Source organism: Acinonyx jubatus, chromosome E1 (assembly GCF_027475565.1).
Source record: "Acinonyx jubatus isolate Ajub_Pintada_27869175 chromosome E1, VMU_Ajub_asm_v1.0, whole genome shotgun sequence".
NCBI classification, from domain to species: Eukaryota; Metazoa; Chordata; class Mammalia; order Carnivora; family Felidae; genus Acinonyx; species Acinonyx jubatus.
The window spans coordinates 38892912-38918303 of NC_069397.1; the positions used below are offsets into that span (position 1 = coordinate 38892912).

At 42.1% G+C, this 25392-nt stretch overlaps 1 long non-coding RNA gene across 8 annotated transcripts in view; it reads left to right on the top strand.

Annotated features, from left to right (window-relative positions):
- Window positions 1-25392, top strand: part of LOC106989270 (uncharacterized) — a 149278-nt gene that overhangs the window by 65133 nt on the left and 58753 nt on the right. For 5 of the 8 annotated variants that reach the window (XR_008294169.1, XR_008294167.1, XR_008294171.1 and 2 more), the window contains 2 exons: window positions 1895-2026; window positions 3549-3649. The exons of 1 other annotated variant lie outside the window; for it this stretch is intronic. This is a non-coding gene — a long non-coding RNA (uncharacterized LOC106989270). The remainder of the gene's footprint in view (window positions 1-1894; window positions 2027-3548; window positions 3650-25392) is intronic. 2 more of the 8 variants (XR_008294172.1, XR_008294168.1) reach the window with 2 other exon arrangements.

Here is a 25392-nt window from a genome sequence, read left to right on the forward strand (position 1 = left end):
AGAAATTCTCGATGCTGATATTGAAAATCTCTTGTAGGGAATAGGACAGAACTTGAGAAACAAAGGAGGGAGAGAGAGAGAGAAAGAGAGTGCATGAGAGCAAGAGAGGGCAACTGAGAGACAGTAAGCTTTTCAACATCTAATTTCGGAAGGAGGAGTTGTAAACAGATTTTAGGAAAATGCCTATAAAGATCACCATTTTGTGAACGAGGCAGTTGGCAAAGCCTGAATCAAAATTTGGACAGCTAGCTTTTAAAAAATGAAAAATAGGGGCACCTGGGTGGGTTAGTCTGTTAAGCGTCCAACTTCGGCTCAGGACATGATCTCATGGTTTGTGGGTTCAAACCCCACATCAGGCTCTGTGCTGACAGCTCAGAACCTGCAGCCTGCTTCTGATTCTGTGTCTCCCTCTCTCTCTGCCCCTCCCCGACTCTCTCTCTCTCTCTCTTTCTCTCTCAAAAATAAACATTAAAAAAAGAAAAAAAAGAAAAAAAGAAAAATAACCAGGTAAAATAAATCACATCATTTATTCTTTGTTGAATAAATGAATGGTGTGTCCAGTCTCCAGTTATGTTCATTGAGTGTAGTAAATACAACATTTGACTAGAAGTCAGGTTTTTAATTTCTAATTCAGATCCTTCCTCCTGCCCTGCCCCGCCCCCCACCACACAGACACAGACAGGGCCTTAACACTGTTAAAGTGGAAATACCAGACAGCGAAATTGGCCCTAGAAGCAACAATCAATTAGTTAGACACTGCTCTCAAGGAATGCCTCTAGCAGAGGACATACTGACATGGATTTTAATTTTAACCTTTATTTTAATTTTTAGTGTGGGTGGATAAGAAAGATGAGCAAGGGTGGGATATGAGAACAGAACACTGAGACCCAGATGGGCCCCGCAGATAAAGAACGGGTGAGTTCAGTCAACCTTTGGGCTCTGGGGTCCAGGTTATGTATTATTTGTTGAGTTGGGAGGCTAGCATATGATAAGGTAATAAATCCTTAGGTCATCCTGCTTGGGCATCAGAGGGTTAGGAGGAAAGAACCCCACTGTGAGGAGCCCCATTTAACCCAACTTAGAAAAGTGAAAGCAGAGAACCCCTATCGTTACAAGATTCACTAGTGCCAATAACCAGCGCAGAGAGCGGAGCCTTTGTGCAGTTTTGCGCTGTGTCCCTGTGCTGTGTTTCTAGCCACGTAACCAGAGGCTTTACACCTTTCTGGGGACGTCCTAGGTGTCAGCGGAGACTTGGTTTATTCATATTTTCTCCAAGAACGAGTTGCTACTCTTCAGCTCTCACCACGCTACTAACATTTTTGATGCCTCATGTTCCGCAAAGGCCTCCTGTTTTTGGTGTTTTCTACTTTTTTTAAGCAATGGAAAACCAGGAAAAGCCTGGAGCCATTTCTCATGTGTTTGACGCATATGTTGAGGGATACTTAATAATTGCTGCCCTGGGCAAAATATAGCAGGATTTTATGGCCAAGTCTCATGTTGATAGAGTGGACAGGCTGGTAGCTACACACACTTTTTCAAAATAAATGCATCTCTGTGAAATGAGCTGTCAGGAGGACCACAGGGCTTGGAAGCCTGGCGTAATTAAGGCGCAATATATTGGTTCTGAAGAACTGACATTAATGTTGACACATGAGGTTTCTGGGCAATTTGATCTATACCAATAATTCATTTTGTTCCCCGCTGCAGGACTCATTTTGTTCCTAAGTCATTTGAGGCTTTATTAAAGATTTACCTGGTGGCTTTTTAAAAGCACAGTATTTACTGTGCTGTGTGTGTTCAGTCACCAGTTATGTTTATTGAACGTAATAAGTATGACATTCGGCCAGAGGTCAGGTTTTTAACCTCGAATTCATCCCCCCTCCTACCCTGCCAGATTCACACCAACATAGGGCTGTACCATTGGCAAAATGGAGACACCAGACAGCACAATTGGCCCTAGAAGCGATGATGAATTAGTCACAGATGAAAATGGAAACCAATTATTCTGGCCTGTCACGCTCTTATGGTAAAGCCACTGTTCTTGATCTGCTTTGTCACAATGATTACAATCATTTTGTCTCCTTCGTTTTGCATTTTAGTATTCCAGGAATTATCTCCCACATTCTTTTATTTTTATTTTTAATCTTTATTTATTTTTGACGAGAGAGAGACAGAGGGTGAGCGGGGAAGGAACAGTGAGAGGGGGAGACACAGAATCGGAAGCAGGCTCCAGGCTCTGAGCTGTCAGCACAGAGCCCAATGCCGGGCTCAAACTCATGAACCGTGAGATTATGACGTGAGCCGAAGTCAGATGCTTGACCAACTAAGCCACCCAGGCACCCCTCCCACATTCTTAATGTGGGAACTTGAATGAAATCTTTTGGGAGAACTGTAAGAAATCTTTTAAGGACTTTGTCCTTTTTACAGTTCTGTCAAAGTGGATTCAGCAAGCACTTTGTATATTATTTCAAAGCTTTGGTGTTTTAAAATTGTACTAAGATTGGGGCGCCTGGGTGGCGCAGTCGGTTGAGCGTCCGACTTCAGCCAGGTCACGATCTCGCGGTCCCTGAGTTCGAGCCCCGCGTCGGGCTCTGGGCTGATGGCTCGGAGCCTGGAGCCTGTTTCCGATTCTGTGTCTCCCTCTCTCTCTGCCCCTCCCCCGTTCATGCTCTGTCTCTCTCTGTCCAAAAATAAATTAAAAAAAAAAAACGTTGAAAAAAATAAAATTGTACTAAGATATTAATACACACGGGCGTTAATCCCAAAGGTAAAATTGACATCATAAAATCTACTTTTTAGGATGAACCAGCTCTTTTGATGCGGAAAGAATAAAGTCATTAGGGAAAAAAAAATGGCTGCAAACCTGAAACTGACTGAGAAATTCTAAATCCATCTTTCAAAGATCATCCTAAAACTTGTGCCTTCATCATAAAACAATTCATTGGTAATTGGTTTTGAGTTGGTCTTCCATTTTTTTCCTTGTAAGCCTATTTGCCCAGTGTTACTCTGATATGCTCCATATTGAAACTTGAAATGCAGTGTATGTGTGGACACACATACTGTATACAGTTCGTAAATGTGAACACACGTGTTCCCAACGTTCCGCTATAAAGGAAATGTCAGATTTACATATTCCCTGAACTGGAAGAATAAAAGGTTGATGACAACTTTGTATTTTCTTAAGTATTGAGAAACATATACATTTATTTATTTATTAAAAGTTTATTTATTTATTTGAGAGAGCACAAGTTGCGGGGAGAGGTGCAGGGAGAGCAGGAGAGGGAGAGAATGCCAAGCAGGCTCTGCACCGTCAGCAGAACCCAGCATGGGGCTCGAACTCATGAGTCATGAGATCATGACCTGAGCCGAAACCAAGAGTCAGACACTTAACTGACTGAGCCACCCAGGCGCCCTGAGAAAGTTATACGTTTGAAAAACAGACTCAGAAAAAGAATTAAAGAACATCTTTGTCTCGGTGTGGCTATTAAAAAGCAACTATTCAAAACCATCCAACATCACTTTTGCCTTTTTACTGCTCTGCGATCCAGAACCTGCTGCTGGTATTATAGATACCAAGGGTTGAAAGCACAGTGTTTGGAGATCTGGATTAGAATCCCGTCTCTGCCGCTTACTTGCTGTGTGAACATGGGTAAGTTCTTAACCTCTCTGAGCCTCACTTTCCTCATATGGAAAGTAGAGGATCATTAATGGCGCCTAGCATGGCGATGTTGTGGGGATTAAATGAGATGACGTTTTGGAGTGCCTGTCACAACACCTGACACGTAGCAAAAGCACTCAGTGAGCTGTAGCTACTAGTAGCAGCAGTGAGCCTAGTAGAGCTGTAGTGATTGTGAACTTGGTGATGGAGATAAGAAAAGAGCCACCAACACTTACCACTCAGTGCGCAGTAGGGCTAGTGGCATTGTCACTGATACTGATTGAGCCCGTGTGGCTAGTACCAGATAAGCTGAAGGACAACCTTCTGGATGAAAATGTAATTGAGAAAGCATGTAATAAGTCTGAGATATATACATATCTCAGTATATGATATATATGTATATGTATACTATATACATACAGTGAGTGACCCGTAAGTATTATAAGGGGGGGGAGCAACGAATGATTTACATAGAGCATCAACACATCAGATATTCATGTGCTGGGCACTGAGGATAGAAAGATGCAGAAGACAAGGTCCTGTCCTCAAGTCTGCTCCACTCTGGTGTGTGTGTGTGTGTTTGTGTGTGTGTGTGTGCACGTGCATGCGTGTGCATGTGCACAAATGCGTATGTTGGAGTGGAAGGAGCCAGAGCAGCAAACTTAGTGTGGTGAGAAGTTGAGGGATGAACTCAGCTATCAAGTTGTTCCCTCCTTGGATGGTGTCCAGGGCTGGTCTCACGTTCCCACCCCAGGGAGTTTATAATCAGATGGAGAGGATAGATAAGGGAAAGCTCCAGTGGCATTTCTCGAACAGTGCTGTTCAACAGCAATGGTACATCTAAGTTAAAGTTTTCTAGGAGCTGCATTTAAAAAGGTAAAAAAGGGGCGCCTGGGTGGCTCAGTCGGTTAAGCGTCCGACTTCGGCTCAGGTCACGATCGCGGTCCGTGAGTGCGAGCCCCACGTTGGGCTGTGTGCTGACTGCTTAGAGCCTGGAGCCTGTTTCAGATTCTGTGTCTCCCTCTCTCTCTGACCCTCCCCCGTTCATGCTCTGTCTTTCTCTGTCTCAAAAATAAATAAACGTTAAAAAAAAAATTAAAAAAATAAAAAGGTAAAAAAAAAAGATGGGATTAATTTTAATGAGATATTTTGTTCAAGCCAATATATCCAAAACATATAATCTATAAAATTATTAATGAGATACTTTGCCTTTTTTTTTTTTAACTGTCTTTGAAATGTGGTATTCACTTAAACTCACAGCACATCTCCATTTGGACAAGCACTCAGTAGGTCCATGAGGTTAATGGCTGCCTTACTGACAGTTCTAGACTAAGCTACTCAAAGTGTGGTCCTCAGTCTCATAGTATAGGTGTCCCCTATTCTTGGGGTCCCTTGCTCACCTGGGTCCCGTACTCACCTCCCTTCATTTTCACAAGATCCTTGGTGAATCACCAAAGCTTGAGATGCACTGCCTGGTGATTTGAAAAGCTGGTTATTTGAGATCACACACACCCTCACCTCTAATCATAACTGTGCTGTACATTTCCTTAGCATAGTTTAGGTAAACCATCTTATCATAACCAGACCAAAGGTAGGGTTCATTTTAGCCCTTGTTGGAATTAGTGGCATCTCATTAGGTTTTTGTAAATCAGATGGTTGAGTTATTTTAGTGAAAAATGAAGGAAGGGTAGAGCCAAAGATGAGACAGGGACAACTTTTCATTCAACAATGACACTACCATTGTCATCATAGCTATTCTTTTTGGACATATGTTTTGAGAGGGAAAAAGAGGAGGAGAGAGAGTGAGAGGGTCTGGTTAGTTTCCAACTCATGGGTTTTTCATTATGTCAGAGTCCTTCCCCCTGGGGTTGACTTCACTGGCACATGACCTTAGAAGGTCCTGGCCTTTGCTTTGATGCTCTGCAGTGTGGAAATTCTTAATAATTTTGAACAAGAGGTCCCAAATTTTCATTTTGCACTGGGCCCTGCAGATTTTGTACCTCGTTCTGTGCTCCTCTAAGTGTGTTCTTAATAGTCACCTGCACCTGTAAGAGAGTAAATGGATTAGGTAGGGTTTGGGAGGAGCTAATGCTGTCTTTCACTTCCCCATTGCTATGATCTCTTTATAGCCTGAGAAATTAAAAAGAGATAATCCTGGCCTTGGGGGGAATTGGGCTCAATGACGCATTAGACAAGGTGTTTTAAAACCAGTTTTCTGTGAAGGCTAAATGCTAGAATTGTATAACAAAACACCATTCACCACATGACAAAGGGGCAGTTCCTAAATCAACGCGTATAAGCAGTCCCACCCTCCCCACCATCTCCACCAGGTTTACCATTATCTACCCACACTGTTGGAACCATGTTCAGATACATCTGAGCAATGCCAGTGAGTCAGCTGGACCCATCCATGTTGAAGTTTTATGTGGGAGAAAGTTAAATGTTCACTTGCTTCTATTTTGTCAGGATTTTAATAATGAAGTCTAATAATAAATAAAGTGTAAAAGTATATTGGTAGTTTTAGGGCTCAGACCTGAAATCAAATGCTTTGAGACCTGCAAAAGCCCTTGAGTTTTAATACTAACCTGCTTGGTACAATTTGTAATGCCTTAAGCTCAAAGTTTGATCCCTGGATCCACAATGTTGGCCTCACCTGGGGCTGGTTAGACATGCAGATCTTGGGCCCCACCTCAGACTGGCTGAATAATCTGCATTTTCAAAAGATCCTCAGGGGACTTACGTGCATTGGTAAGGTTAAGGAGTGCTGTAAGCATGTACCCAACATCTGGTTATCTTGGTTGAGGGGTGGGGTAGCAAGAAATTTAACCCATTTCCGAGACCTCCCAGAGAATTATGGGGAAGCAAGGGCTCTCAAAGAGTGGTCCCCAGGTGGCCGGCATCAGCATCACCTGGGCACTTGTTGCAAATACATATCCTCAGGCCCTTCCTGATCCTCTGAATCAAAGACCCTGGAGGTGGGAGCCCAGCAATCTGGGTCTTAAATCCTCCAGGTGATTCTGACGCGCAAAGTTTGAGAACCACTGCTAGAAAGTAACGGTAGTAGTGATGTAGGAAGACCTTTCAACTGATTGTACATTTTAGTTTTGAATGCTTTGTTTTGTCAAGTGGAGTCCAGTGTAAAATCGGACAGTTTCGCAAGGCAACAGAGCAATTCTAACTTGGGAAGAAACCATCAGGCTCCAAGACTGATTTAACTGTTAGTTGAAATTTATTTTTATTTTCAAGGGCGATTTGAACAAGGAAAGTGGCTAGAAAGAAACTAAATCATTGAAAAAAATAAAGTGAATGAAATGACCTGGGATTAATGAGCCCAGGGGTGCAAAGAGCGAAAGGAAAAACAGTCAATCTCCATTTTATTTCTGTAAATAGTGAGAGGGCCTCGTCGTAAGGGCTTACCCAGAACAGGAAGAAGTTCTTTCTCTCTTGCCTCAGAGTGGCAGGCAGGGCCTTGTGTTCTTCATTCAGAACTTCTGGAGAATCTATTATGATGGATCTGATGCTGTGACAGACCGTGGCGTCCAGAGATGACCAAGGACCTCCATGATGCCAAGGAGGCTGCAGTCTCGTTGGGGAAGCTGATTAGTAGATCAGTAATTATAAATCACTGTAAGTTTCAAGAAGAGTTTGGGGGATGTCGGGTAGGGATTCCCAAGTGAAACTGGATGAGAGAGAGTCATTGAAACTTCCCTGCAGGTGGTCTCATGCCAGTGCAGCGTTCAACCAGCCAGGCCACCAGGTGGAGGGACGTGGGGGATGGCCCATGCACCCTGCACGTGCAATAATGAATGACTTATGTCACATACCATAAATCTGAGTGTTCTACAAATGCTTCTTCAGGGCCCACCTGCTATGTGCGACATTGCTCTAGGCCACAGGGATGCTTCAGTGAGCAAAACAGACAAAAATTTCTGTTGCCGGAGCTTCATTCTAGCTAGAATTGTATCTAGAGAGATTGTATTGTATCAATCAGTTGTGTTGATGCATTCAGTTGCATATTGTATCTAGAGGACTTCGGCAAAAATGATAAAAGCTAATGTTATATAATTCTACCAGAAAGGTGGAGAAATGGGAACTGGGGTGTGGAGTGGTATCAGAATCCTGTCTTGTCACCTTCCACACCAGCAATTTAGGTTTTTAACGTCTTAAGTTGAATAATTAAGAAGTAGCCGTAGAAGCATGTTCTTTAGCAATATGCAGGTTAATACCCGAAGAGATCGTTACAAGATCTTAAAGAGGAAGATTGAGGAGGACGAGGACCTGCTGTTATTTAGCCTGAGCCTTGTAGAATATGTGATGTTCCAGGCATTGATTCATCCATTCGCAAATATTTATAGCCATATTAGAAGTGTGTGCCAGGCCCTGTTTGGGGGCATCTTGTGGAATTTGGCATCGGAGGCAGGGACTACCAGGAGAAGTCTGCAAGAGGATGACCTGTGCTTTGGGGGCCTGGGGTTGTTCTGGAGAGGGTGCACTTGTGTATGGAGTAGTTAGGACTGGCCTCACCATGAGTGGTACTTGAATGAAAATGGGAAGTTTGGGGACGCCTGGGTGGCTCAGTCAGTTAACTGTCTGACTTCGGCTCACGTCATGATCTCACAGTCCATGAGTTTAAGCCCCTCATAGGGTTCTGTGCTGACAGCTGAGAGCCTGGAGCCTGCTTCAGATTCTGTGTCTCTTTCTCTCTCTGCTCCTCCTTCCCCGCTCGCACTCTGTCTCTCTCTCTCTCAAAAATAAACATTAAAAAAAAAACAAAACTGAAAAAAAAAAAAAGAAAATGGGAAGTTTGGCGAGAGGGAAGAGCTGTGTAGAAGTCTGGGGCAGAGACCTCCCAATGTGGGTGGGGCAGTGGCCCCTTCACAACCTAAGCTGGTGCTGAGGTCTGGAAGGGAGACTGGCGGCAAAGGAGGGAGACCAGAGGAAAATGGCTATGGTGTGCGACCGCGTTGTCCTGCAAAGACTCTGGCTTTACCTCTCTGTAATAAGGGCAGTCACTGAACTTTGTTCGTGGAGTACTCCCCTGTGTCTTTAAAAAGAGACCTAGAGACCACACTTTGTAAATACTGATTTTAAATTAACAGAATAGGCAATCTTTTTCTTTACAATCAGTTGAGAAGGAAAGTATCAGTTGTAACACACACACACACACACACACACACACACACACACACGCCCCACACATTTGAATGCAAAGAAATGAAAGCTGAAGAACAAACTAGTGATGATTCAGAGGGAGCCCCCTATCACCTCCCTAAGGGGCTAGCAGCTTAGCACTCTGGTAACGCAGGCAGGGACTGGGTAACTGGAGTTGCCTTTCATTCATGCACCAACCCCATCCATCCATCCTTCCTTCCCCCACCTGATCATTAGAGATTCTGGGAGCCTAGCGTCATCCAGGTGCAAATGTGAGTAAGCGTGTTCTCCCCTCGAGGATTGACAGTCCAGGCAAAGAGGCTAGATTAGGGCTTGCAGGTGTACATGGGAGCACCTGGCGAAAGTGGCTCTTGGGCACAATACTGCACAGCAGACACCATCTGGCAGGGATGGTCTTCTCGTCACAGCAGATTGTTATTTGGTGCTGAAGGAGCTCTCATGTTCCTTAGAAAAATGCCTTTCTAGCCTATTCACAACCTTTGCCTTTATTCCATGATCACCAAACACTTTTCAGATACCTAATTTAGTTTGTGGGCACCTTGATCATGAGACAAGGTGCACTGGATAGTGGTAAAACACCAACACCACTTTTATTGGAAAAGAATAGACGTTCTCTTGTTAATGGGGTTTATATGACTCCATTCCTTTAGCCCCTTATCAACCTTGAGTGAACTGATAAAATCAAATTTCTGAACCTTGAATTATGAGGACTGGACCTTTGCCAACAAACGTGTGTTGAATGGCTCAGTGTATAAAGTGCAGGGACTTTGGAACATTCCTCCAGAAATGTTCTGTCCGTCTTCCCCACCGTGAGTACAAATGTCCAAGTGTATGCCTATGGCCACAGATGTGACACTGACAGCCACAGAAGGACACAGCACAATAATACCCAGCACTGTATCCCATGAAATGGGCTCTCTGAAGAAGGGGCCAAAATATCCCAAACATCAACACAGGGCTATGCAGAGATGTTAGGTGAGGTCTGGATACAGTGTCTAACAGAATAAGTACACAGTTGATAATTAATAAGTGAGTGAATGAGTGAATTGGTATGAAGAGTCCAATTTATCTGTTATAAAGAGGAAGACATTTCTTTGTGTTGTACACAAAGGATTTCTTTAAAATCCTTCTTGTGTTCAGGGGCACCTGGGTGGCTTAGTCTGTTAGGTGTCTGACTTCGGCTCAGGTCATGATCTCACAGTTCGTGGGTTCAAGCCCCATGTCCGGCTCTGTGCTGACAGGTCAGAGCCTGGAGCCTGCTTCGGATTCTGTGACTCCCTCTCTCTCTGCCCCTCCCCCACTCTTGCTCTGACTCTCTCTCAAAAATAAACAAACATTAAAAAAAAATCCTTGTGTTTCTGGTGTCTACAACCAATTAAGTATTTTACTATGTTCCTTATTCAAATAAGGAATTTTGATTGCATGTTTCTATAGGTAAATGAACATAAAAGAGAATCATTTCATGTTAGCTTTGTCATGGGAGAGAATATATCACCTGAAATGAAGAGACACAGGATTTCACTCTCTGTATTGCTGTGACCAAGTTTCTTTACTTTTCAGGAAATACTATCATTGAAGATAAAATGAATCATTTAGGCTCCAAAGTCTTTTTTTAAAAAATATTTTTAATGTTTATTTATTCTTGAGATAGAGACACAGAATGTGAGTGGGGGAGGGGCAGAGAGAGAGGGAGATGAAGAATCTGAAGCAGGCTCTGGGCTTTGAGCTGTCAGCACAGAGCCTGATGGGGAGCTCAAACCCACAAACCGTGAAATCACGACCTGAGCCAAACTCAGCCACCCAACCGACTGAGCCACTCAGGCGCCCCTAGGGCTCCAAGGTCTTTTTTTTTTTTTTAATATGAAATTTATTGTCAAATTGGTTTCCATACAACACCCAGTTCTCATCCCAACAGGTGCCCTCCTCAATACCCATCACCCACCTTCCCCTCCCTCCCATCCACCATCAACCCTCAGATTGTTCTCAGTTTTTAAAATTTTTTTTTAATGTTTTTATTTATTTTTGAGACAGAGAGAGACAGAGCACGAGTGGGAGAGGGGCAGAGAGAGGGGGAGACACAGAATCCGAAACAGACTCCAGGATCTGAGCTGTCAGCACAGAGCCCGATGCGGGGCTCGAACTCACAGACTGTGAGATCATGACCTGAGCTGAAGTCAGACGCTCAACCGACTGAGCCACCCAGGTGCCCCTGTTCTCCGTTTTTAAGAGTCTTTTATGGTTTGGCTCCCTCCCTCTCTAACCTTTTTTTTTTTCTTCCCCTCCCCCATGGTCTTCTGGTAAGTTTCTCAGGATCCACATAAGAGTGAAAACATATGGTATCTGTCTTTTTCTGTATGACTTATTTCACTTAGCATAACATTCTCCAGTTCCATCCACATTGCTACAAAAGGCCAGATTTCATTCTTTCTCATTGCCACGTAGTATTCCATTGTATATATAAACCACAATTTCTTTATTCTTTCATCAGTTGATGGACATTTAGGCTCTTTCCATAATTTGGCTATTGTTGAAAGTGCTGCTGTAAACATTGGGATACAAGTGCCCCTGTGCATCAGCACTCCTGTATCCCTTGGGTAAATTCCTAACAGTGCTATTGCTGGGTCATAGGGTAGATCTATTTTTAATTTTTTGAGGAACCTCCACACTGTTTTCCAGAGTGGCTGCACCAGTTTGCATTCCCACCAACAGTGCAGGAGGCTGCCCGTTTCTCCACATCCTCTCCAGCATCTATAGTCTTCTGATTTGTTCATTTTAGCCACTCTGACTGGCGTGAGGTGGTATCTGAGTGTGGTTTTGATTTGTATTTCCCTGATGAGGAGCGACGTTGAGCATCTTTTCATATGCCTGTTGGCCATCAGGATGTCTTCTTTAGAGAAGTGTCTATTCATGTTTTCTGCCCATATCTTCACTGGATTATTTGTTTTCAGGTGTGGAGTTTGGTGAGCTCTTTATAGATTTTGGATACTAGCCCTTTATCCGATATGTCATTTGCAAATATCTTTTCCCATTCCATTGGTTGCCTTTTAGTTTTGTTGATTGTTTCCTTTGCAGTGCAGGTTTTTATCTTCATGAGGTCCCCATAGTTCATTTTTGCTTTTAATTCCCTTGCCTTTGGAGATGTGTTAAATAAGAAATTTCTGTGGCTGAGGTCAGAGAGGTGTTCTCCTGCTTTCTCCTCTAGGGTTTTGATGGTTTTCTGTCTCACATTCTTGTCCTTTATCCATTTTGAGTTTATTTTTGTGAATGGTGTAAGAAAGGGGTCTAGTTTCATTCTTCTCCATGTTGCTGTCCAGCTCTCCCAACACCATTTGTTAAAGAGACTGTCTTTTTTCCATTGGATATTCTTTCCTGCTTTGTCAAAGATGAGTTGGCCATACTTTTGTGGGTCCAATTCTGGAATCTCTATTCTATTCCATTGGTCTATGTGTCTGTTTTTGTGCCAATACCATGCTGTCTTGATGATTACAGCTTTGTAGTAGAGGCTAAAGTCTGAGATTATGATGCTTCCCACTTTGGTCTTCTTCTTCAATATTAAAAAAAAAAGAGAGAGAACTGCAGGCCAATATCCTTGATGAATATGGATGCAAAAATTCTCAATAAGATACTAGCAAATCGAATTCAACAGCATATAAAAAGAATTATTCACCATGATCAAGTGGGATTCATTCCTGGGATGCAGGGCTGGTTCAACATTTGCAAATCAATCAATGTGATACATCCCATTAATAAAAGAAAAGAAAAGAACCATATGATCCTGTCAATCGATGCAGAAAAAGCATTTGACAAAATTCAGCATCCTTTCTTAATAAAAACCCTCAAGAAAGTCAGGATAGAAGGAACATACTTAAACATCATAAAAGCCATTTATGAAAAGCCCATAACTAATATCATCCTCAATGGGGAAAAACTGAGAGCTTTCCTCCTGAGATCAGGAACACGACAGGGATGTCCACTCTCACTGCTGTTGTTTAACAGTGTTGGAAGTTCTAGAATCAGCAATCAGACAACAAAAGGAAATCAAAGGCACCAAAATTGGCAAAGATGAAGTCAAGCCTTCACTTTTTGCAGATGTCATGATATTATACATGGAAAACCTGATAGACTCCACCAAAAATCTACTAGAACTGATACATGAATTCAGCAATGTCACAAGATACAAAATCAATGTACAGAAATCAGTTGCATTCTTATACACTAATAATGAAGCAACAGAAAGACAAATAAAGAAAGTGATCCCATTCACAGTTACACCAAGAATCATAAAATACCTAGGAATAAACCTAACCAAAGGTGTAAAAGATCTGTAGGCTGAAAACTATAGAAAGCTTATGAAGGAAATTGAAGAAGATATAAAGAAATGGAAAAACATTCCGTGTTCATGGATTGGAGGAATAAATATTGTTAAAATGTCAATACTCCCCAAAGCTATGTACACATTCAATGGAATCCCAATCAAAATTGCACCAGCATTCTTCTCGAAGCTAGAACAAGCAATCCTAAAATTTGTATGGAACCACAAAAGACCCCGAATAGCCAAAGTAATTTTGAAAAAGACCAAAGTGGGAGGCATCACAATCCAAGGTCTTAATTAAATTCCATGGTCTGACTTTAAAAGTATTTGTTTACCTCTTGCTCCCTCTGCTGGATGATAGGCTTTGAGCTTTGCTCTTATAATGACTTGTGTAGCTGTGGGATTTTCTTTTTTCTTTTGTACTTAAAAATTCCCAAGCTTATATGGAATTATAATTCGACTCGAGAGGTCCTTCAACTTAGTGGTTCCTGTCAGTGAGCGTCACATTGGAAATCTCCTGGGGACTTGATATTATAGTCTAAGGATATCATTCAGGCTTTTACTGTGTTCAGTGTTTCTGTCCTGGAGGATGGCATTTGGCCACTGTGTTTTCAAATTCAAGAATTGTGTTTTTAACCTAGGGACCGCTGCCTTAAATCATGGACATTTTAAGGAATGTATCAAAGTATTGGGCTAGGTCAGGGTATGGGCAACTCCTGTTTCTCCCGACTTGATCCTTCAAATAAGTCTACTTGGAACTTGCCTTCAAAGTCCTACCAAGTTTGGTGGCTCAGTCAGGTAAGCATCCAACTTCAGCTCAGGTCATGATCTCACTGTTCATGAGTTTGAGCCTCACAATGGGCTTGCTTCTGTCAGCGCAGAGCTGTTTCCCTCTCTCTCTGCCCCTCCCCTATTCTCTCTCTCAAAAATAAATAATTAAGGGGCCTCTGGTTGGCTCAGTCAGTTAAGTGGCTGACTTCAGCTCAGGTCACGATCTCACGGCTCATGGGTTCGAGCCCCACGTCGGGCTCTGTGCTGACAGCTCAGAGCCCAGAGCCTGCTTTGGATTCTGTGTCTCCCTCTCTCTCTCTGCCCCTTCCCTGCTCACATTCTGTCTCTCTCTCCTTCAAAAATAAATAAACATTAACAATTTTTTAACTAAAAATAAATAAAGAAAACATTAAAAAATATATATGTATACACACACACAAAGTTCTACCAAGTTCTTTTAAGAGTATTGTGTGACTGAGTTGCTGTCGTACTCCTTTCTTTTATTTTACTTCAGACTCTTCCCACAACTCTTACGGTTGTGGCTTTTGCAGCTTTTTGTGGCTCTTGCAGCTAACAGTGGGCCCTGAAAAATGGGCCTAGAGGAGTGATTATTATCTAGGTCACTGTGGTTTAGAAATCCAGATCCATATGGATTTTACTGCAAAATTCAGATGCATGAATGAGTCCATGTTCTAATTTGCTTGGTATTCAGACCTTGTAAATGTTCCCTCCCAGATTCTCCTTTTCAAATCAGAAGTCCCTGCCCTCGTAACCCTTGGTCTTTGGCATTGTCTGCATCTGTCCTGACCCCAGTCCCCCACTGCGCCTGGTCTGCATGGCAGAGTCACTACTGCAGTCCCACGGTCATGGTCAGTGGGGCTTTTACATCCCCTGTTCTTGTAGAACCTCAAAGTGAGGCAATGGTGAGATCAGGATTTTCAAATCCTCTTCTTCCGGGGCAGCTGGGTGGCTCAGTCGGTTAAGCATCCAACTTAGGCTCAGGTCATGATCTCGCAGTTCACGAGTTCCAACCCCGTGTCAGGCTCTGTGCTGACAGCTTGGACCCTGGAGCCTGTTTTGGATTCTGTGTCTCCCTCTCACTCTGCCCCTCCCTCGCTTGCACTCTGTCTCTCTCTTTCTCTCAAAAATAAATAAACACTAAAAAAAATCCTCCTCTTCCCTGAAGCTCTTTTATTAGGACACTTGTGTTAAAAAGAGAGAACTGATTTTAAAAATACTTATCCATCATGTGGAGCAGAGTTGCCTAAGTGACAAGAAAGATACTTTAAAATCCTAGCCTCTGTTTTCATTGGTTAGATGAATTCAGAGGCTTCCCTGGGGGAGAATTGTGAGGCCAGAAGGTCTCCGTCCTGTATCCCCAGCCTCCAACCACTGTATCTGTAGGTGAGTAAGGGAAGCCTGCCCCCTAGCTTACACATTCAGACTCTCCTATGTATCTTTGTCAATTGTTGATGGAGTCATTACATTCAACCTGAACCATATGAAGTTGCTGTTTTTGTGAGTCAAACAAGTGGAATATTGGCAATTTCATATAGTTTGACTTATTTGGAACAAAACCTTCAGCCGGTACTTGATTTCAAGTAAGGGGTTAACTTCTGTGTTGTTAAAGGAGTTTGTACTCAATGGGCTGTTGTCGAAGGCTGTATTTTTATTTTTATATTTAGTGGAGAAGGAGACTTAAGGAAGAGAAGTGAAAATCTGGTGATTCCATTTTGATGGTTGTTTTTGCTACCACACATGTTATGCAAACTACTGAGATTTAAAGTTGCTACCATGCCTTGGGCATGAATTGCGAATGTTTGGTATTCCTTTATTCCCTCATGGGGCTATGTGGAAATTGATTCTTGTCCAACCTGAGAGCCCTGATCAGAAAAAAGAATATTGAGTTCAGGCCTAAGTTGCCTCTCTGGTCAGCAGGGGGCGCTCCTGCCCTTCATATCTAATAAAGGTTGCCCTTTCCAAGACTCTAGGGGGAATCCCAAACTTATGAGTCACCATTATCTCCCTTCCCACTCTGTGCAAATAAGGCATTTTGCAAAGAACAGCATAATTTATTGGTGAGCACAGTTGACCAGTCATCCTGGAAAACATTTGGGAAACTCTACAACTTTAAAAGTAAAATATCCTTTTTTTTATTTAAAATTTTTTGCCCTGAGTATGAATTACCTGGGGGAAGAGCAGATGCTTTTCAATCTTTCAAGTTATTACACCGGCGCTAAATTGTCCAGGTGTTCTTTAAATTAGCCGTGTTCATGTTTAGTACTTGGCAAGGGGTCAAGAGCCATCTCAACTGTCAGAAAGATTCCCCCTTCACCTGGCAGAGATGATGTTATAGTTGGGCCTGTTTCTGCTGTAATTTCAACTCATTTCCTCCTAATGTCTGTAGACAAGGTTGGAAGATTTTTTTTCTGCAAAGGCCAGATGGTCAATATTTTAAGCTTTATGGGCCAGAGAAACTCAGTTGTAACTATTGGGCTCCACTGCCATAGCCCAAAGCCGCCACAGACAATGTGTAAACAAGTGGGTGTCTCTGCGTCCTAACTTTATTTATAATTCGGCCAACCTGTAGACATCTAAAAAACCAGTTAATATCTTCCATAGATCTGTTACTTTATCTTCTTTAGAAGTGTAAAATCTTTTCTCATTAACACTTGAATCATCAAATCTGAATGCCCACCGTCTGGTTCCACTCCTATGGAGATTGATACCTGGTCCTCCTTACAGCATTCCTGACCGGTGTCCCTGTGCCCCGCTTGCAAAGCTCAGGTTTTTCTGTTTTCCCTGTAAGAAAGGCAGCGCCCCAAAGAGCAGAGAGGGTGATGAAAGTCCACAGAAGTTTAAAAGGAGATAACGCAGCAATTTAGAAACTAGAGCTGCTGGATTTGTGAATTTTTCATCTTTTCATTCGCCACATCGTTTAATCCATATTTTAAAGGAAAGGTGCCACAGTATAAAATAACAGGTGCTGACTGGCCTGACGTATCCCAGGAAAATCTGGTTTCAGATTTTTCTAGGAGCTGATCCAAGAACATTTTTCTTTCTGCCTTTTGATCTGTTGAAAGATACACAAGATACTTGGATGCCTTGAGGACACAGATGCCAAGGTGGAAGTAAGCTCTGTCAAGTTGTCTCGTGGAGGGAGCCAGCATTCAGAGAAGGGTTCATTGTAAGGGCAGGAACTAGGACTTTTGTGTCTCCTGCCTGATCGCAAACCCATCTTTGTACTTGGTGCATGGGTTCTGTCTCTTTCAAGTTTGAGTGGGTTTGGGGGAAACTGAGGTAACAGGATCTCTGCCTGCAGTTTCAGTCCCTCTTCACCTCCTCTTAAAGTCCCCCTTCCCCTCTTTGCTTCTGATGGGGGTGTGGATACATACCCCTCTCCCTTTCAGTAAAGAAACCTTCAGGTGGGGCCCCTGCAGAGCAAGCTAGAATGCTCCAGGTGCAGGAGAAGCTTTTACACCAAGATGTTGCTTGGAGGCCCCAAAAACAAAGCTGGGAGGCAGGAAGTGAATCTCTGAGAGGCCCCCAAGCCTCCCCTGCTGTGCACAGGAGTGCCTTCTCGAGATCCTTTGGATCCTGTGAGCATAGCAGAGCCACTTAGAAAGTTTTATTTCTAGAGGGTTATGGGAGTGGGCTCTGAATTCTCCCCCTTAGGTGTTCCCGGTGGGTGAGGTGGGGAGGATCTAATTCTAAGCACTACCAGCAAGAAACTGGCAGAATGTATTTGGGTATCAAAGCCTTGAACTCAGCCTCTGACCCCACCCTCCGTGATTCCCCCACCTCAGGTGTCTGTGGGTCCCTCCCACCCAGCCTGCCCCGTGTCTGGACCCCAGATGGGTGTCCAGTTTGCCTAGAGGTGCAGGCTCCCAGCTTCCTTCTGCCACTTTCCTGCAGGCACCTTTCTGGAGGCTGTGGTTTTAACCCTTTGCCTGCTGTAAAAATGGTTAGCAGGCCTGTGCTTGTCACTGGGGGCTTATTTCTACGTTCTGCTTCCTGTGAGGGAACAGGGAGCAGACTCTGGACATCTGCTGTTCAAAGGCAGCCCTCTTGTGGTCTGACACAGAACTCAGTCCTGGTCACTCTGACCTCTGGCTGGCCCAGGAACAGTGTGGCTGGGGCAGAAGAGAGGAGTCCTGTCATCTCCTCTCTTGTCTTTTTAGCCTTAGGTGCATCCATGCTAAAGGTGGGGGCAGAGGAGGAAGACTCCTGTAAACAGACTTCTTCTAGAACTTTCCAACCACCTAACATTGTAGAGGGAAGAGGAAGGGACAGTGAGAAATGGAATTACCCATGTCCCTACAACACGGCTCAGCCCCCTGATGAATGATTACATCATCCCATGCAGGAATGATCAAAGGTGCTACCTCCTTCCCAGAGCTGCCAGCCCACAGATGTGTAGCCTGTCCCAATTCAGCATTGTAGCAAGTATAGCTCATAAACTTTTAGGTGACTATTATCCTTGTGTGTATGTTAGAACTTTCTTTGAATAACTAAAAGATAAATACATTTAGATTTTCTGTAGCTTCCCCAAACACTTGAATTAATGAGTTTTCTTGAATGCCCTTTTTTGGTCTGCCAGCTGATTGTTGTTTTCAGAGGACACTAATGACAACCCAGACGTGATGGCTACAAAGCCCTACATTAAGGCAGCTTGCATTGCAAACCTGCCATTCAGGTAATGACTGCTGCCCTCTGGAAAAACAAGCTGAGCCTCACTAGGAGAAGGCCGTGTGGCAATGCCTCGATACTTGAGAAGGGTGTGAGACCAGTCATAGGAGTTGACTTGGTGGAGACGAGCAGAAGGGTCATGGATGACTTTATGAAGTTTTTGTTGAGTGTGGGAGAAAATTTCAAGAGGGTGGAAAGAGCTTTACTGGAGAGATGCGCTTTCTTTTTGTCTCTCAGCTCAAATCAATTTCCTTATCATAACACCAGCAAAGGTGTAATTATTATGGCTGCCTACTATGATTATGGGCGACAGGAAGTACAGTTGGGCAAAGGGACGGTTTTGTGTATTTTCATTTCCTTCTCAGAAGCTCTGACTTCATGAACTTCCTTGTTTTGTCTTCCTAACAGTGGCTGGCTTCGCTGTAGACATGTGTCGGAAGCTTCATAAATACTTCCCGACTGGTTCTTAATTCCAACTCATGTGAATTTCTTGAAAACAAAGAGTGATAAAATCAATACCCAAGGGACGCCTGGGTGGCTCAGTCGGTTGAGCGTCCGACTTCGGCTCAGGTCATGATCTCGCGGTCCGTGATGGCTCAGAGCCTGGAGCCTGCTTCCGATTCTGTGTCTCCCTCTCTCTCTGCCCCTCCCCCGTTCATGCTCTGTCTCTCTCTGTCTCAAAAATAAATAAATGTTAAAAAAAAAAAATCCATACCCAAGATGAAAGTAACCAGTTCAAGCTAGTGTGGAATGAGACATAATTTCACAGAGTTATTACTGTTTTTCTGAGAACTTCAGCCGTTATTTGGTCCACTCAGTAAAGAAATGGTCCTTGAGGAAAATTGAGGAAGAATTTTGTAAGTGAATACTCATTCGTAAATAGTAGCATACTTTTTAGTGCTGTGTTAGTAGCACGATGGACAACCTCTGACAGGCATTTTCATCCTCTCCAGTGAGTCTGGTTAGTGGTGAACTTTTCATGTCATGCGCTAATGCAATGAGGCCAGGAATAACTGGGGACAAAGTGATTGATCTCCTTCGTTTCCTGACTTCATTCCATTTTCCACTCTTGACCAGAACCAAAAAACACTTTCTTTCAAGGCTTTACTTAATCAGTGAGTACTCTTGCCAGCTTCACTTGCTTTGAGCAAGACAATGCTAATCAGATTCTAATGATACCACCTTTCCTACTGTATTTTTCATCCAGTTCAGTCTATATTAAATCTATTGAGACTGGCTTGTGGATAAGACATTCAGTCTAGGGGATTTATCAAAATGGCTGATGGGTTGAACTCATCTTTCTACTCAAAGTGTGGTCCATGGATCAGCAGCCTCAGCATCATCTGGGAGCTTGTTAGACATGCAGAATCTTGGACCCCCAACCTAGATGTACTAGAAGCCCAGAATCTGCAATTTTAACAAGATTGCCAGGTTTATGTATTTTACATTTATTATATTTTTTATATAACATGTAATACATACATATAAGTATATATATAGACATTAAGATTTGAAAAGCACCGATATACATATAAGTCTTAGGATTAGAGGTTGACCCCAAACTACTGCTTCCTAGAATGTGGGAAACAAACAAACAAACAAACAAAGATGTTTTTGTGATAACACTGTAGATAAAATTTTTCCAGTTGATGATTCTGGAACATATGGTTCATCCATCATTACTATCTTTGTCCTCTTTCTTGTTCTCTTAGTGTATGGGAGAGATAACTTTGATAGAAACTAGGAGTGAATGTGAGATCTAACTGGGCAGACTAAGGGCTGAGGTCCTGTAGTTTTGGAACTTGCTAAGCTCTCCCCTGGTGTTGACTTCTGTGCGCAGAGGGTTGAACGCTTTGAGGTCTGGGTAGTGGGAAGGTAGCTTTTAGTCATAAAAGTCTGTCCCTCCCTAGACCTGAGTGTGTATTTCTGACTCCTTTGTATTATTCTAGTACAATGTACATTTTCAGATTTCTCATCCCTGGACTCTCATCTCAGATAAAAACCATCAGCAAGAGTTCATCAAAATGTGTTGCCTGTGTTTACTTTTTTTTAAAACTCTTTGGTGACCATGTTTTGACTTTGCGTGGTACAATAAAAAGAGTAAGTACACTGGGTACAAATTCTGGTTCCACTATTTTTAGCTCTATGACCACAGTTCAGTTAATCCATTTGAGCCCCAATTTCATCAGTCCAAAATGAGGATAATAATGCCTTGCAAGGTTGTGACAAATGAAATTGTGAATGCAAAGGTCAGTCAAGAATAGTCGTTACTGTTAAAATTTCCTCTAGTATATGTGTGTATGTATGTCACATGCGTGGTTTACGTTGTGTATGCAGACTTAAAAATTGGTATAAACTGACATATTGTTTTTATTCGGTGACTCATAATTTTATTAGATGGTTCCTATTTTAAATTTCAAAGAGAAGTTTTGGTGCATAGGATAGTCCCTGTAAATACACACACACAAACACACACACACACACATACACACACACACACACACACACACACACACACAGTTCTTCAGTAAAACTCCTAAGTCTGTTTAGGTCAGATCATGGAGTATGTCAGAGATACTGTCATCTTTCCTTTTTGCATGACCTCACTGCAAATATATTTTAGAAACTCTCTAATCCTCTTCAGAAAGCAGGTGACATATAGATGTTGTAATAGAATAAATGAGATGGGGAATGAGTCACCCACATGGGAATGAGCTCAGTCATGTAGTAAGTTAGAGAAAACAACATTGTTATGATACACAAAAAGCCAACAAAACACTTTAGAGGGTATATATAAACACCCCAAATAATATAGAATTATATATTGAAATGAGCATAGCATTGTGAAGAAACATGCCTAGAATGAATGGACAGTTATTTAAGGGTCTTAATGACTTAAAAACTTAAACTTTAGAACTAAGAGCTACCTAATCATCATGCTCATCTTAGTCTGTAAAAGGCCTTATAATTTCTAGATGAAGGAGAATATTGCTCACCTACATGGAACACAGATCACCTTTCAGTGAAACTCTTGATCTGTGTGATACTTACTGTGAGCATATTTATAGAGAAGTTGTTAATGTCCCTGGAATGAGGAACTTAAAGACAGAGTCAAAAGGAATCAAAACTTAAAGATAAGAAGGAGGAGAATTTACCTGGGTATCCCAGCATGCTCTCATGAAAAGCAGGGGACGTCCCTCCTTTTTGAGTTGGAGTTACACCGCTTGGTCCTGATTTGTGAAGAGGCAGAGAGCTATGAACCTACATACATGGGCAATGGCTTTATTTTCTGCTGCCTTAGAAGAGTGAGGACCTTGGCTTTTCTCTTGGATGCTTTGGTGCTTCATCTATGGTTACTGGACCAGGACTGCCATAGAGATCCATTTCAGTGTTAAAATGGCTAAAATCCTGGTTGAAAGGTTTGGTGGGAGGCTAATGGACTAAACTTATATCAGCTATTGTCACTGAGCAAATAACAGACTCTTTTTCAAAAAGAAAATTTTTTTTGAGAGAAAGAACATGTGCATGTGTGTGTGTGGAGGGGGGGCGAGGGACAGAGAGAGAGAGGGAGAGAGAGAGAATCCCAAGCAGGCTCCACACTGTCAGCACAGAGCCCAATGCGTGACTCAGTCTCACGAACTGTGAGGTCATGACCTGAGCTGAAATCAAGGAGAGTAAGATACTTAACCAACTGAGCCACCCAAGTGCCCTGCAGATAATAGACTCTTATTTTAAATACTCTGTTTCATTGTCCATTGTCACATGAAAAAGTACTCCAGAACTTACTGGAACTTACTGGTTTAAAACAACAACCATTTTATTTGTTCATAATTCTATAGGTCAGAATTTCAGATTCAGAATATTGGGGATGGCTTATCTCTGCTCCATAATGTCTGGGGCCTCAGGCTAGTTGGCTTGAATGGGCAGGAACTTTCTGGAATGGCCGGGAACTAGCTGGAATGGCTGGAGCAGAGTCATACATCTAGAACTTTAGTTATGGCTCTTCTCTGGGTTCCTCAGGTTTTCTTCATGTGGTCTCATGAGGCTAGCTTAGACTTCCCCACAGCGTGGTAGTCTCAGGGTAAATGAGCTTCTTATATGGTAGCCGGCTTCCTATAGGGAACATTCTAAGAAGACATAAGCTCCAATGTGTAAACATTCATTAAATGCCTGCTTGTGTCATGCTTGCTGATGTTTCATTGGCCAGATCAAGTCACATTGTCAAGTTCAAAGTAGATGTGGGAAAGACTATGGAAAGGCCTGAGTCCTGGTGATGTGGGTTCATTGGGGCCATCGGTATCTACTAGCTACTCAGAAAATAATACTATTATTTAGTATCCATTTTCTACTGTGAATGACTAAATCACTATTGCTTAATGTCCATAAGATGTATTTTTGGAATTATGTTATTTTTATCCCAAAGAAATGGTATGCCAAATTATTTGATACAAGGTAAACATTAAAAAAAATCTTCATGCTACATAAAGTCTGCATTAAATAATTTAGTTAAGACCATTTGTAAAGAAAATAAAAACATCCAACCTTTAGTTCCTATCTCAGGCTTACTTTTTTCTTATGATTATTGGCATTTTTACAAACTGGTCCCATCTTAAAAGCTCATACCTTAATTATTTTGGCTTTTTAATAGTTCACACATTTAGAATTAATATCATTATTATTATTTTAATTAAAAATTTTTTACTTATTTTTTGAGAGAGAGAGACAGAGTGTGAGTGGGGGAGGAATAGAGAGAGAGGGAGACACAGACTCTGAAGTAGCCTCCAGCTCTGAGCTGTCAGCACAGAGACCAGCGTGGGGCTCAAACCCACAAATTGTGAGATCATGACTAGAGCTGAAGTTGGACGCTTAACTGACAGAGCCACCCAGGCTCCTCTAGAATTCTGGTTTTTAATTTGCTACGTGTTTAAAAAATTGTGTGATGCTTTTTTTCAATTCTGAAATTTCCATATGTCAGGGATGCTACATATAGGTAGCAATGAGATCTGAGTCCCAGGAGGGCTAGGTTAATTTTTCTAGACTTTGGCTTCCTCAGCTCTTTAACAAGAAGGTTCAATCAATTGATTGCTGCTTTCTTCTAATGCTGCTATTTTTTTATTTAAACTCTGTGTGATGCCTGATTCACTATTAGAGTAATGTAAAATGTGCTTTTGGGAAATACTAAAACAATCTGATGTTTCCTTAAGGAAAGATTTACTTAGGTGATCCTGAAATTAAGTTTTTTTGTCACTTGGCTCAGAGATATTTTCCCCACAAATCTCTTATCTGCATGTGTTATTATTTTGCTTTGCTATGAAAAAAGGTAAGAGGTAAAGGGAAGAAAGAGGCTAAAATAACACAGCCAATTTTCATCATAGAAGCTCATTACAGGAGCCTAACACTTTGGTAAAATATTTGATTAAGCAACTGAAAGGGATTTTACTAAGATTAGGTGGAAGTAAGTTTCCAGAGTTTGTGTGTGTGTGTGTGTGTGTGTGTGTGTGTGTGTTTCCTGGAAGGACTTCTCTCCAATCTGGTAAAATGAAACTCTATTCACAAGTATTTGGGAATGACATGGAAGAGGCTCTTAGTTTTCTAGTAGTTGTCATTAATTCTTAGGAGATTATGACACAATTAGCATATGGGGAACATACAAACAAATACAGAAGTACTCACCTGAAGCTCCCAAAGCAGCAGGTTCTCAAACTTGGCTGAATGTTGTAATTACATGGGGATCTTTCAAATATATGGGTGCCTGGGTCCCAACCTTTAAAAACCATGTTTTAATTGATCCATGATGTGGCCTTGGCATTAGCGTTTTTAAATCTCCCCAGGAGATCCTGAAATGCAGCCAAGTTTCAGAACCTTTGCCCTCAAGAAACTTTCTTGGATCTCTTTCTCTTACCGTGTTTTCCTACAGTAATTCAAGTCCTTGCCCCCTGCTCAGGCTTATGACCTCTCCCCCAACATACAATTGCTACATTCCTCAATAATGAATTTTTATGAAGTTTAGTTCTCAGTTTCACACATTATTAACAGGGTGGGTGTATGAAAGCATTACTTGAAAAACACATAGTAAAGGCATCTATTTGATTGGATGGACACATATTAAATGGATCTATCCACTCAACCATGTTATGGCACTCTTGGGAAATATGTTGCCATAAATATTAAATTCCAAAGTAATATTTTGTATCTCTCTGGGTTAGTCAACTGTTTGTTTAGTTGGGTCTTGGGTAATGGAATAGTTGCTATTTACTCAAAGTGTTCCTGTAACAAAAACAATATAACTTATTATCAACTCCTTTATGTGCATTGGGTGTGTGTTGGCCAAAACCAAATCCAAATGAAAACTTCTGTGGTTAGTTACTCACCTAAACATGCAGGCACTAATCAATTTGTAATGGTACTTTGAAATATTTTGGGGCTGATTTAGATGTGGAGAAGAGGTTATTCTATGTTGTCTAGCATGCAATTGTCTCTTTATTCAGGCAAACGGTTTAATTTCTCTGTTTGTCTCTAGTTAGTGAAATAGAGATGGTGTGGCCTAAAAAAAATTCAAATGTTCAAGTCCTAACCCCCACAGATGAGGGTTTTAGGAGGTGAGGCATGTGGGAGTTGCCTAGGTCATGAGGGTGGAACTCTCATGAATGGCTTTAAGCTTCTTACAAAAGATACCCTACAGAACTCCCTGGCCTCTTCTACCATTTGAGGACACAAGCTATGAACCAGGAAGAGAGTCTTCACCAGGACACAACCCTGCTGGTACCTTGATTTTGAACTTCCAAGTCAT